Source organism: Eschrichtius robustus, chromosome 3, assembly GCF_028021215.1.
Source record: "Eschrichtius robustus isolate mEscRob2 chromosome 3, mEscRob2.pri, whole genome shotgun sequence".
Taxonomy (NCBI): domain Eukaryota; kingdom Metazoa; phylum Chordata; class Mammalia; order Artiodactyla; family Eschrichtiidae; genus Eschrichtius; species Eschrichtius robustus.
In genome coordinates this window covers 105,360,437-105,375,551 of record NC_090826.1, presented here as the reverse complement: position 1 = coordinate 105,375,551, position 15,115 = coordinate 105,360,437, and positions in this window count along the sequence as shown.

Here is a 15,115-nt window from a genome sequence, read left to right as displayed (position 1 = left end):
TCAGTAGGAGTCCCTTCCCATTCTCCTAAAACATCTTGAGGATTTACAAAATGCAGAATGAGATTTTCTCAAGTGGTAATAACTATAAAGCAAGAAACATTTATCAAGTGCTTATTACATGCCAGCTAAGTGCTTCACATACATCCTTATTTAATTCTGAACAATAATCTTACGTGATAGATACTATTATTATTATTCCCATATTGTAGGTAAGAGAAAATATACAGAGAGGCTAAGAACCTTGCCCAAGGGCACACTCAAGCAGTCCCATTCAGAGCCTGCACTATTAATTAATATGTTACTTAATTACAGCAGGCTTTTTCATTTCTTTGTTTTTATATTTATTTACTTGGGCAAAATGCTGAGAATGCTATAGATAAGTCATGTTCTCTGCCCTAGAGAGCTTATAGTATAGAAGGAACAGCCTATTTTTTCTTTTTTAATTGAAGTATGGTTGATTTACAATGTTGTATTTTCTGGTGTACAGCAAAGTGATTCAGTTATATATATATGTGTGTGTGTGTGTATATATATATATATTCTTTTTCAGATTCTTTTCCATTATAGTTTATTATAAGATATTGAATAGAGTTCCCTGTGCTATACAGTAGGACCTTGTTGTTTATCTATTTCATATATAGTAGTTTGCATCTACTAATACCAAACTCCTCATTTATTCCCCCCAACACCGCCTTTCCCCTTTGGTAACCATAAGTTTGTTTTCTATGTCTGCGAGTCTGTTTCTATTTTGTAAATAAGTTCATTTGTGTCATATTTTAGATTCCACATGTAAGTGATATCATATGATATTTGTCACTCTTTCTGACTTACTTCACTTAGTATGGTAATCTCTAGGTCCATCCGTGTTGCTTCAAATGGCAGAATTTCATTCATTTTATGGCTGAATAATATTCCATCATATATATACATATACATATATCTCTGTGTGTGTGTATATATATATATACACACACACACGCACACACACACACATACCACATCTTCTTTATCCATTCATCTGTCGATGGACATTCATTTAGGTTGCTTCCATGTCTTGGCTACTGTAAATAGTCTACTATGAACATTGGGGTGCATGTATCTTTTTCAATTAGAGTTTTTATCTTTTCCGGATACACGTCCAGAAGTGGGATTGCTGGATCATATGGTAGATGGTAGATCTATTTTTACTTTAAGGAACCTCCCTACTGTCCTCCATAGTGGCTGCACCAATTAACATTCCCACCCACAGTGCAGGAGTGTTCCCTTTTCTCCACACCCTCTCCAGTATTTATTATTTGTAGACTTTTTGATGATGGCCATTCTGACTGGTGTAAAGTGATATCTCACTATAGTTTTTACTTGCATTTCTCTAATAATTAGCAATGTTGAGAATCTTTTCATGTGCCTATTGGCCATCTGTATGTCTTCTTTGGAGAAGTGTCTATTTAGGTTTTCTGCCCATTTTTTGATTGGGTTTTTGGTTTTCTTGTTATTGAGTTGTATGAGCTTTTAATATATTTTGGAAATTAAGTGCTTGTTGGTTGCATCATTTGCAAATATTTTCTCCCATTCTGTCAGTTGTCTTTTCATCTTGTTTATGGTTTCCTTTGCTGTGCAAAAGCTTTTAAGTTTGATTTGTTTATTTTTTATTTTCTTTTGCCTTGGGAGACTGACCTAAGAAAACATTTCTACGATTTATGTCAGAGAATGTTTTGCCTATGTTCTCTTCTAGGAATTTTATGGTGTCATGTTTTATATTTAAGTCTTTAAGCCATTTTGAGTTTATTTTTGTGTATGGTGTGAGGGAGTATTCTAACTTCATTGGTTTACAAGCAGCTGTTCAGCTTTCCCAAAACCACTTGCTGAAGAGACTGTCTTTTTCCCATTGTATATTCTTACCTCCTTTGTCAAAGATTAATTGACTATAGGTGTGTGGGTTTATTTCTGGACTCTCTGTCCTGTTCTGTTAATCCATATGTCTGTTTTTGTGCCAATACCATGCTGTTTTGATTACCATAGCTTTGTAGTATTGTCTGAAGTCTTGTTGGGGTGTTATGCCTCCAGCTTTGCTTTTTCTTCTCAGGAGTTCTTTGGCAATTCTGGGTCTTTTATGGTTTCATATACATTTCATATAAATTTTAGGATTACTTGTTCTAGTTCTGTGAAAAATGTCATGGGTAATTTGATAGGGATAACAGTAAATCTGTAGATTGCTTTGGGTAGTATGGCCATTTTAACAATATTAATTCTTCCAATTCAAGAGCATGGGATACCTAGGAATAGACTCTTACTTGGTTTCACCCAGAAAGATGCCACATATGACATTGTAGTGTAAGTACATAAGGATTAGTTTTTTTGATTGTAATGTAAGTGCCTGATATTAAGCTTTTGATTCCCAAGGGATCCACTTCAAAGACATCCATCTTCAATAAACGTATTGTCACCTACACAACCAGATAAAGGCCACCGCATCCATAAATTTCTCCTTTTAGAAAGTCCTCAGTCACCTAGATAACTGAGGGCTTGACTGACTGTGCTTCTCGCTTCCAGTACCTTAATTCCTGCTCTTATGTTTTAAATTCACCAGTAGCTAGTGAACCCACAAAACACTAGGCACCCCACGCTCAATTCCAACAAAGGCAGAACCCCAGGTCCACGCTCTCTCTTTCTATCCATGACCTGGCTGTGTGGCCCTGGGCATGCCATGTACCTTTCAGGACCTGTGAAGAAAACTTGTTTTTTTTCAAAGTTTCCTGATGGTTGTTGCTGAGGTGCATCTTGCAGTCATAATAAGAACCACAAGGGCTGGTCCAGTCGCAACATTGGTTCTGGCTGGGGAAAAGTCTGTGGGGACTAGTCACAGTAGTAGGGCCCAGGTGAGCGCCTCCAGGCATTCCTAGCTGATAACATCACTATTCATAGGCTGAGACCATCTCAAAATGGACACAGACGTGGAAGCCAGCTCTAGAGTATCAGGGTCACTTTCTCTGCAGCCTGTAATTCTGCAGGCCTGGGAAATGACCCTTCCTACCCCTAAGTAGGAGCACAGAGAGCCTTGTCACGTAACATTCTGTGCAATAGCCAAAGACCCAGTAAAATCTTTCTCCATGACTTCCATGACATTCTGTGCAATAGCCAAAGACCCAGTAAAATATTTCTCCATGACTTCCAAGCTGGGTTTCTGGAGCTAGGCTTTGCCTAACCCTGAGACAACACCCAGGCTTTTGGTCTCAGGGTGTTGCTGGTGATGATCCTCAGAGAGCAAGCTCAGAGAGTGAGGCACCCAGTAGAACAAGCCAACCACCATCTTGGTCCAATTAGTCTTCTTTTCCAAGGAGAACTGGTTCAACAATCCCTTCATCCAGAAATGGTTCCCAGAAACATGTAGGCAAACTGCCACAAGATCCATTTCCCCCTTGCAGAGTCTGTTGGCCTGAGCAGGGTTTCATGCTTCATCAGTAGAGCCTTTTTCCTGGAGGATGCAAGACTCCTCCAGACTTAATCACTCAAGGACATTCTCTATTATGTAGCTGAACAGAACTATCCTCAAGCAAGCTGAAGTTGTTGAGATTGGGAAAGAAGATTATCTCTTGGGTTCCCAGTCTGTATCTAATACAGGAACACGAACACACTTGTGGGGTGTGTGGATGGAAATCTGATATAGAGGGTGAGGCATCCATATGTCATACCAGACAGTTGGATTTCGTAATGTGTATGAATCCCAGGAGAGTCTTTTTTTTTTTTTAATCATTAACACATTTAATTATTATTTATTTAGTTTTTTGGCTGTGTTGGGTCTTCGTTTCTGTGCGAGGGCTTCTTCTAGTTACGGCAAGCGGGGGCCACTCTTCATTGCAGTGCGCGGGCCTCTCACTATCGCGGCCTCTCTTGTTGCGGAGCACAGGCTCCAGACGCGCAGGCTCAGTAGTTGTGGCTCACGGGCCCAGTTGCTCCGCAGCATGTAGGATCTTCCCAGACCAGGGCTCGAACCCGTGTCCCCTGCATTAGCAGGCAGATTCTCAATCACTGCGCCACCAGGGAAGCCATTCCTAGGAGAGTCTTTTGGGAGGATTTAAGGAAGATGCGGTCAGAAGATACTGAGTTATAGACCAAACTAAAGGCCAATCCAAAGTGGCTGCTAATTCCTTGTCTCTTACAAGGTGAAAGCATGGGGGGAAGTCAGTCATCTCCCTCCACATGACCTCCACGAGACCTGTTAAATACAGTTACCCTTTGAGTGTTAAACTACTTTGTCTTTCTGTGGTAACAACTTTAGCTGGATGTGTGTCCTTCTATTTGAGTGTCAACAAAAGCCATATGTAACATTTCCTGACAAAGTAATACTGGCAAAAAAGAGTTTCTGGAATAGAATTAATTCACAGGCCTGGAAATAATATTCACCCAAACTCATTCAACTAAACCTTCAACAATGGCTCATCAACATGTACTGAAAATCTATTTTGTGCAGGACATGGTGCTAGATGTCGGTAATACATAGTCCTTACAATTTAGGAGTTCACAGTCTAGTAGGGAGACAGACCATAAACAGAAACAATTAATGTAGTGTATTGTAGAAATGCTATGGTAGAGACGAACGTGGATGCTACAGGAGCACAGAAGAGAAGTAGTTGGCTCAATCCAGAGTTTAGAGAAGACTTCCTGGAGGTGATGATAGATGATTAAAGCAAGACTGCTTCACACAGACATGGGATAAGCTGAGGACCAGTGATTGTAATCAGGGTGGCTGTATCGATGCTCCAAAGAAGTGCAGAAGCCCACTGCTGCACGATGCAGTATACCTGTGGAATTCAGGGAAATCTCATATCAGCAGATGTGAATCTGGAATATTAGGAAATAACAACACTTGGTCGAAGATTTAGTTCCAAGGAACCAGGTGCCATTGGAACCACGTGGAAACTCAGTTTGATTTAAAAAAAAAAGTGCTGGCCATCAGAAGGCGCTACAGGAAGCAACATCATGGAGACACATAAGGCATACATCATCACGCCATATCCTTTTCATCCATATTTATCCCAGGAAAGATTGCAGGAAACCTAGCAGCACTTCAACCCCTCTTGCAGTGTCTGGAGAGCAACAGCATGTATGGCCACGTCATCCTCACACCGGGAAATTGATGACGTAAATGTGTGCAGACACTTAACCCACCACAGAAAAGCCAAGTGCTGAGTGAAAATGTCACTTGTGAGAAGGTGTGAGATGTGTGGGGAAAGCCAAATCACAGGAGAGTTACCCATGCAAGGGCCAAGGCAAGCAAGATTCAACAGGGGCCGTCTTGCCTGTTCAGTTCAGGCATTTCCTAAGCCCACACTTGAGTGCTAGCAGGACCCAGAGATCCAAAATTATGAGTCATTTAACTTGGCCTTTAGCATGACTAGCTCTTTTGTGACTTGGGGATGTCACACCTTAGTTCCACTGGGCTTCACTGAAGAATATTTTTTTAGGTGCATTTTATGCTTTGAATGACATTGTCCTTTCTGTTTCAAGAAATAATTAAAGAAGAACCAGTAGTAGGGGGTAAATTTACTCCAGCTCATTATCTCAGGGAAAATGCTGCTTTGCAAAGAGTTGTACTCCAGGAGCACAGGCTCCAGTGGGACATCCTGCTGCACCCAGAACCATCTTTCTTCTTCCACTGAGTTAAGCAGTAGACCTGATCAGAACCAGGAAACATTAAGAAGGAAGTGGGAGGATGATAGAGTAACCCCTAGACTTAAATGAAGAGCATCTATTTTTGGCTTCCGCTCTCCTGAATGCTCACCTCCAGAAACTCATAGGATGAGATTTATTGAGTTTTGAAGCCTGAGACATATCATCTGTTCCCACGGAGTACAGATTTTACAAACTGTCCAAGCACAGAATGGAGTGCTGCTGTGATTACAGGAGAGCAGGAAGCTGGCCAGAAGACAAGATCCAGAAATCTGGAACAATAAGAAATGAGTAGAGACTCTTGTAGAGCCCGGAGGCAGCAACTCTCCAGGGGTCTGTTCTTCTAACTCACTTTTATAGGTCAGGAGATGACAGAATGAAATTTACCCTTATTTGATTTCAATTGGCTCACCCCTGGAAGCAGAGATTTTTATTAGCACGTTTTGCTTCTAGAGAAGCTACAGTCTTTGGGCCATATCCAGTGCTTTTCCTGCTACACCAGGGAAGGCATCACACAAGGAACATGCCCTAGACATATTTTTAAAAGGCCTGGATTTGAACCTTTGGTTCTGTAAAATGGAAATGATCATCTACCTCTGAGATTATTAAAAGACAGTGCAATCAAAAGTCCTACTCACAGTGAGGGTCATAACATAGGCACTTGATAAATGCTAGTTGTACTGGTGTTCGTCCATCTGTCTTTCTGATAGAAAATAACGTGTTAGCAAAAAACTGTTTCAAAAAAGACATGATTAGAATGGCATGACTGCCTGCTCCATTAGAGTTGATCTGGGTTACTTTGAACCAGAGAGAACCTTGCCAGCTAGTGAGACATCAAAGTAGCATCCCTCGGTACCCCAGTTTACCAGGCAGGTGCTCCCACCAATTGATATCTCACTAGCTGGGTCATTCACGGGGACTAGCATGATGTGAATGGGCTAAAATGGTAGTAGGTTCATGCCTGCCTCCAGTTAGCTGTATTACAGTCCTCAGGCCTTTCTGGGCCTCAGTTTCCTGTCCTTAAAATAGAGGTCACAGAGGTAATTTCTAAGGTGCCTGCCATCTTTGATACTCCATGGAAGATAGCTGGATCTCATCCATGATGTTTTGGTCCATCTTTGGAATAGATTCTACTTAAGGAAATAAGTGAAAAGAAAGATCAACAATAAGCTGAAAAATCTCACTTGTGCAGAAAGGAAAACTTGGGTATCTCATCTCTGCCCAAGCACTTCTAAATGTTCCTTAATTAGTATTTGTTGCAATGTCCTTTCTTCTTAACAGTCACGACACTCCAAGAAATAGGAAACCCCAAAGACATTCACCTTTAATCATTCTATAGTGAAGATGCCTGGATTTAGAACCAGAACCCAGTTACTTCACTTGCTGTCATTCAGCTTCTCTGAACCTCAGTTTCCTTCATCTATAAAGTAGAAATAATGATAACTTTCTTTTATTGATGAAAGGAGAAGGACTCAATTATTTGGGTTTGAGTAGTATTAAATATATATATATATTCTCCTGGTGGATTATAACACTTGAGGATAGGAGTTTTTCTTTTATATTTTTGATGATACGCAGCACCTGTTAGAGTCACAGTAGGTACTAAATTAATAATGAGTTGACTTAAGGATTAAATATTTTCTTTACATATTCACTTTTTTAATTTAAAAAATTACTTCTTGTTTGTTTTAACAAAATAAAATGCCAACATATATTCAATAAAAATAATTTTTTCCTGGCATACTATTGTTGATTCTTTAGTATGTATCTTACCAGAGTCTTTTCCTAAGTCTTTTCAGCCCACATACTCACATATCTACTCACACTTACACATATATTCTCATAGGTTTTTATTTCCTTCCTTTCTTTTTTTAAAAATATTTTTAACCCCAAAGTGATAGTACCATATGTATTATTCTATAGGTAGCTTTTTAAAATTAATTTCATTTATCCCATAGTTGCCTTTATATTACTTTGTAGTATGATTTACTATATTTTTATCTGTTCTCTACAGATAAACCTTTAGGTTGCTTCTATTTTATTTATTTGTTTTGTGAATCCAGACAATGCTTAAATAAACTTTTAAAAATATATATTTTGGCCACTTGTATGCATTAGAAGTTGGATAACTTTAGGCTCTAGCCTTTATGGGTTGAATCTGCTGGAAAATTTGTTGAATATTCCAAAGATAGACTTGACTCACAGTGACTTATCAAGGCTTCTCCAGCTCTCTTATAATCCTCAAATGAGCAAGGCTTACTCAGCAGCTGCCACCAGCCCTGGTTTCCCCAAATGGGTCATCTTGTGGGCTTCAGCAGACCTGACTGTGAGCACATTAGGTGCTGCCTCCAGTAACCTCCCCCTCTCTTCCACAGATGCGCAGGACAGGGGCGGGGTTCTCCCTGCCTCTAACCATACATAGACAATTGTAGCAACAGCTTGTCTGGCAACTGTTTCACCAGGTTCTTAATCTCAGCACCATTAGAAATTGACACCATAGATAAGATCACCGGTGAGTGCCTGGAATCCTGGGATGGGCCAGGAATTTGACCTGGAGATTCTGGAGGATCTGACAAGAGCAGTCTTGTGGTAAATTTATATCTGTGGCAGAAAAAGGGTGTCTCTAGCACATAGCTGAGTGGACACGCAGGTTTCCCAGTCTGGAGGTGCTCCATAAATAAGATAAAGTTTCCTGACCTATCTCTGGGATTATTTGTAGTCATGGTTATAGCATGTGATAGCTACAAGTGCTTTCTATAACTATTGGAGTGGGGTTTCAAACTTCAGGCTTTAGGCCAGAGGTTCAAACTGCTGGTATGTTGTCAGTAAACATGTAAGATGCTAAATATTTAAAAAATAATTTGCCAACATTTAAAAATTAGAAGGTTTTACGGAAGAGTCTGTACTTCTGGTATTCTGGGGGAAAAAGCAAAGATTTGGTACCACTGAGGCCACAGTTTCATGTGGGTGCCAGGTAGGGCTGCCGTCTGCAGAAGGGTCATGAGCTCTCCAGTTTGACAGTCTTCATCTGGTCTGCTTCACTGGCGTTTGAGTCTGTAACTGCAGGCCTCTGGTTTGGAGGTGATGACATTTACAGCTCAGAAATTCTGTTGCTACTTATTGCTAAGCAGATGAGCTAACCACTCACGCAGTATGAATTTAGTGGCAAACTTCAGGGCTCCCAACTCTCAAATATTTATTCTTTCATTTACCTAGAGGGCAAAAATGCCAACATTAAGATACACTTGAGGATAAGTAAGAGCTAACATTTATCCTAGCAGAATTATTATCTCCATTCTCCAGATAAATAAACTGAGGCTCAGAGAGATTAAGTAAATTGCCAAGATCACAGAGGTAGTAGATGGTAAAGTCAGGATTTGGACCCAGGCAGTTTCTCTCTCTAGAAGTTGTGCCTGGAATCATTGTCCCTCACTTTATCAGTCCCTTCCAAAACTGAAAATGCCTCCAGGTAAAGGGAGACTTAGACTGCTCATTGGCTGATACCAAAGGATAGTTGGTTGACAGCTATGTTTTTAGCTTATAAGTCCATGAGGGTATAGAATGCACTTGAAGGAGGGTGGGGAAGAAACTGAGATGAATTTTCCAGTCGAAGATCAGGACAGCTTAGCAAGAAGGGAATGGGAGGATGGGACTCAAAGAATAGGGCTGATATAAGAAATTTTAACTTCTGATAAGGAGCAGACATCTTGCCCTGAGGAACCAAGTCTCACCAACACAATCAAAGGGATTTTAGGTGAAAAGTGGGGGGGTGAGGTTGGGGTTGACATAAACGTGCAGAATAAGAAGCTTGTGAAAAGAAGGATAAAGCTTCTTTTGCTAGAACACACTCAGTCATTTGGAGAATACTTAGAATGTACGGCAGACGTGAAAGGGAGAAAAGCACCTCAGTTTCTGACAAGTCCTCATTTTCTTCACCAAGGAGAAGTATCTTAACTGTAAAGTATAGAACAGATTTAATTAAAAGGAAATTGAAGGCCAAGGTAGATGGGAAGACAGAATTAGAGTCCTAGTGTGAAGGTAGGCATGGCTCAGTGGGCGAAACATACGTTTTGGAGTTGGACAGATTTGGGTTTGACTCCTGACTCAGCCTGACTCTCATTGCGTAACCTTGGTCAGCTTTCTTCTCTGAACCTCAGTTCTGATGGTTGGGATCAAATGAAGTGTGTGTGTTAAATGCCTGGCACATAGCAGACTTGGAGCGCATAACTAAGTAGACACACGGGTTTCTCATCCTGGAGGTACTCCAGAAGTGAGATAGAGTTTCCTGACCTATCTCTGGGATTATTTGTAGTCGTGGTTACAGTATTTGGTAGCTGCAAGTGCTTTCTGTGACTAAGGGAATGGAGTTTCAGATGTCAGTAAGTTTAGTTCTTTAGATCAAGATGAATCGTACCCTGAATACCAGAAGAATTTATAGACGAGATGAGGAAACTGTTGTTGGTAATGGTTGAGAAATCATGAATATTGAGAGAGGTCCTAGAAAAAGTGGAGAAGGGCAAGTGTCATTATTTTGAAAGAGTAGTTGGAAGAGAGTTTCAATACTATAGACTTGGTGTCAAACCCAGGCAAAATTCTATAATATATTAATCATCAGATGGTTTGAGAGTGTTTAGAAAAGACAGCAATGATTACTAGAAGTCAGCCCAAGATTGTTAGGAAAAAGTCCTCCCAAGCAAATCCCATTTTAACTTTTATCTCAAATCACTAAACTAATTGATTAGGTGAATGCTGTGGATTAGCTAATCACACTATTGATGTGTCATTTGACAAGGATTTCAAGATATTTTGTACACAAAATGGTGAGACTTGGAAAGAATGATAATACTGTTGATGAGTAGACCCCTCTCGATTCTTGAGGGAACCCGTAAGGCTATGTCCTGCGTTCTCTACTTGGCCTTATCCTCATTGACATCTTTATCAGCAATTTGGATGAAAACAGATTGTGAGTCAGAAAAATTCAGAGCACATATAAAAACTGAAAGAGGAAAGTGATACATTGAATGAAATTATCAAGATTCAAAAATATATTGTCCATCTTCAAAATGGACCAATAATGAAAATCAGCAAAACTGTCAAAGGTGCATATTTATTTTTACTTTAAAATTTGAAAATTTTCGGTTCTTGAAAATACAGAAAGGGGGAGAACTATGTTGAAAGAAGCACATGTGAAAAACAATCTGGATCTTTCTTCTTAGAGTTGTTGACTGAAATTTCAGTTTAAGTCAAAGTATGCTGTGGCTCCTGAACTAGTAGATTCAATTTCAGGCGGAAGTGATTGGACCAAGTGAAATAATACATTGTTGGATTGCAGTCAGACTATGTCTGTAGTAGGGGTAACTGCAGCAGTAGTAGTGATAAAGGTGCTGTTAATGGTACTAGTAGCTCATATTTATTATTTTTATTATTATTTAATTTATTATTATTTATTATTTATAATTATTTATTATTATTTAATATTTAATTTAATATTTAAATATTTAATTTAATATTAAATAATATTAATATTATTATAATATTAATATAATATTATTATTATATTAATATTTTATTATTATTTAATTTATTATTAAATATTTAATTTAAATTATTTATTATTATTCATATTTATTAAGTACTTTTTCTGTACCTGGCACTGTGTTTTTACATGAATGAATTAGTCTAATATACTAATTAGTCATATACTAATTAGTAATATACTAATTAGTCTAATATAGTATTAGGCTAATGGCTGAAACAACTCTAAAATCTCAATGACAATATAATAAAATTTTATTCTTTATGTTACACACCTTCGTGGGTCAGGGAAGAGATGGGAGTGAAGGGGTGCAGTCAGGCAGAAACTCAGGCTCTATTTATCTTGTGGTTCCATCCTCCTCTTGGTCCTTGGAATCCTCTCCATTCAACAAGCAGATGGAAAAAGAGAAGGAAAATCACACACAAGAAATTTTGGTGGGGGAAACAGAACAGATCTAAAAGTGGTACTTGTTGCTTCTGTTCACCTTTCATTGCCTGGAACTCAGTTATATGCCTCCTCTAACTGCGAGGGAAACTGGAACTGATATTGCAGCTGTGTGCCCAAGAGGATGAACAGAACACAGATGCTGGTAAGCACTTCAGTCTGGATCATGTCTTTTCCTATTCAACACACGTCTATGAGGTAGATACTATTAGTAACCCCATTTTAAAGAAAGGAAAGACAGATTCAGTGGTGTAACAGTTCAGATCTCTGTATTACACTTAAGAATAAGGACAAGTTTCACATTTCAAAGAAATGGGGCCAATCTCTTTATGGGTGTCATGTGAGTTTGACAGAACTATTTATGTGTAACTTGGAAAAGAGAAGACGAATGGATGCCGGGACAAATATCTTCCAATAATTGAAGAGTTGATTTGACTTAAAGTAAAAGAAATGATTTTCTAGATGTTGGAGTCATTCATTCGAGAAAGTCATGATTCCTGGCATTGCTAAGACGTCTTTATCCCTGGAGAGTTCCTATGGAGACAGTAGTACTTTTGAAGGATACTGTTATGGGGACTCCCAAATTGGGTAGAAGCTTTGGTTCTATGATTTTTGTGGGGGAAAATAAAGGCACAATGCCTATATTAGATTTTCACCATGGGCCTTCACTTTCTCACTTGGCATCATGGATGGAAATAGGCTTCTACAAATTTACCATGCAAACACAATAAAATTTCTTTAATTTAGATTAACTGAGCAGGGTATGTGTGAAGCTGTGGTGGTGTTGGTAAAGAGGAAGTAGGATATAAGAAAGCTGGACTGAATTAGGGATTAAGAATGAATAAAACAATATTTTTAAAAAGAAATTGGTTTTATTCTATCATTTTCAACCTGATTCAATCTTACCTATTTTTATGTCTGTTTCTAGTGAACAAGCCTAACTTAATGTGTGCATTCCTTTTTTGGTAAATAAATCAGTTCTCTAAATGGGTAAATAAAATTTTATTTTTCATTGAAACAGATTAATATCAAATATCCCCATATTCTTGTTATTTTCCCCCACTAATCAGTTTAAATCATCTTTCTCAATGTGTACTAGAAAAGTAAACTGAACTTCAGACCCTGTTCTCAGCATTAAAAACTCTGAATTAGGGACAGTTGAGTGAATAAGAAACATATATTTTAAATAATTTTTGTTCCTGAAGGCAAATCTTTGAAGAATTTCTACTAAAACTTCACTTAGGTGAAAACAACAAAGCAAAAGTGAATTTACTTTGAAAACATTCCTTTATTTGGATTCATGCCTATTTAGGCCTAGACCACTTACTCTCTCCTTCTTGCTCTTCTCCTCTGCCCACCATCTGCTTACTCTTGATTAATTAAGTTTGACTGTGCTTTTTGTCGTCTTCCCTTCTCCCTCCTACAAATGGTAGCAGTGACTATATGTCCTGGGCTCTAGAGCCCTAAGAAAGCTTGAGAGGGAGTATATGGAACTGGGGGACGGTGTTGAACTGCCAGAATAATGGTTTGCAGTTAGAATAACGGTTAGAAATGACTAGCATTTTCTATGATTCACTTGAAGACCTTTATTGATGTTGTACAGACCCAGTCTTCCCAGAGGAGAACAGAAGGCAGGGGCTGGCGTTCCAGCTCTGCCTTTTACGAGCTATGGAAATTTGGGCCAGTGGTTTAACCTTTCTGAATCTCAATTTCCACATTTTTAAAATGAGAATAATATCACTCGATCTACCTTCACCTGCTTCTCAGAGTGATGGGTCAACATTGTGATGTATGTGAATGTTCTTTGTAAGTAAGAAGTTGCTTTCCTCTTCCCTCACCTCTGTTCCCTTCCTTCTTTCTTTTTTTCCCCATTCCTTTCCTTTAAATTATTTCATGGACCATTGCAGTCAAAAGATAATTTTTGAACAATTTCCCCTGGATAACCCTGAATGGAATTATGTCTCCATGACTGAATAAATCTCTCCTGGGCTCCAAAAACTCATAGTTGAGTTGAGCAGCCACAGAAGCATTCTGTAGTAATGTTTCCCTTCCTCAGGGAGACAGGACAAAGGCATCCTCAGCAGAAAGACCCTCTCTATCCAGGGGCAGGCAGAATCGCCGATTCTAACAGAAAGTTGTCCTGCTCTTTGAGAAAGCAATGGCTCAAAAACAATTTCCTTCACATTCCAGGAGGATGCTGGGGTAGTTGAATTCCTTGCAGGTAAGAGTCAAGAGTGGATCTGGCTTTGGCATCAACTCATTGTGAAGTTTGATGTGGTGGCCTTGAAAACGCATCTCACACCTCTCCAGATAGAGGTAGAATAATTGACCAAGGGCCTAAATGCTGCACCCTGAAATCCGCAGTGTGTTTGGTATTGAGGTTGTGCCTCGCATGAGCTGCTCCAGCCAAGGATAGTGTGGCCAGGATACTAAGGTGAGACCATTCCTGGGAGATGTGGGATTCTGCTGACAGCTGACTCTAGCTAGCCCAAGGACTCCCCAGTGGCCTTGCCGCATCTTCCTTAAATGGTACGGGAATCTAGGAAATTTTCACCCAACTTCCTCTCACTCTCCCTTTAACTCAGAATCAGACTTGCTTCCTGGTCTGACAGCTCTTCCATCTTTTTTTCTGGCTCCTTCTCCATTTCACTCACACAGGCATTCTCCTAATTAAATCATTGTACATTTAATCCCAGCTTTACTTTTCAGAGGATGCAGAATTACACACTTGGCAGATCATTTCAACCTCTCAGTTTTAATTTTTATACTTTACAAATTGGGAGAGTCAGGGAACAGAAAGAAGAGTTAGAAGAGAAGAGGGGAAAGACTTATTCAGTGTCTACCATGTGCCAGGCACCGTCACATATATTTTACATAATTATCACATCCGCTTTAGTGTGGCACATAGTACTGCTATTTTACAGAAGAGGAAACTGAGGATCAGAGATATTAAATCACTAGCCCAGGATTACTGCAGAGCCTAGATTTGAACCCAGATTTCTTCTGTCTTCAAGGTGACATCTTCTCTACCACTTTCTCTTCTTTTCTGACTGCTTAATTGTGAGGATCAAATGAGATAAGAGATGTGAAGACGCTTTGAAAATGTAAAAGAGTGTTGCTCCAAAGCCAAAGATTATTATTTCTGTTGGTTGCAGTCAAGACCACTACGTAATAGGCAGGGTCCAGTGCAAAATGAAAATGTGGGGCTCCTTGTTAAAAATCTGATAATTTCAAGATGGCACAACAGAGCATTAAACTAAGTGTGGTCCCTTCTGAGTGTGGGACCCATGAAGCCAACCCTGTCAGGTGACAAGGGCAATCGAATTGAGCTTGTAGGAAATTTTCTAGAAGAAAAAATCCAAAAACTAATTGTTCAGAGAAGTAGTGTAGAAAATAAAGCTCCAGCTCCTGGGGCTCTCAATGCTACAGAACTTATCTCTGGCTTTCTTTAGGAGAAGTCACTATATT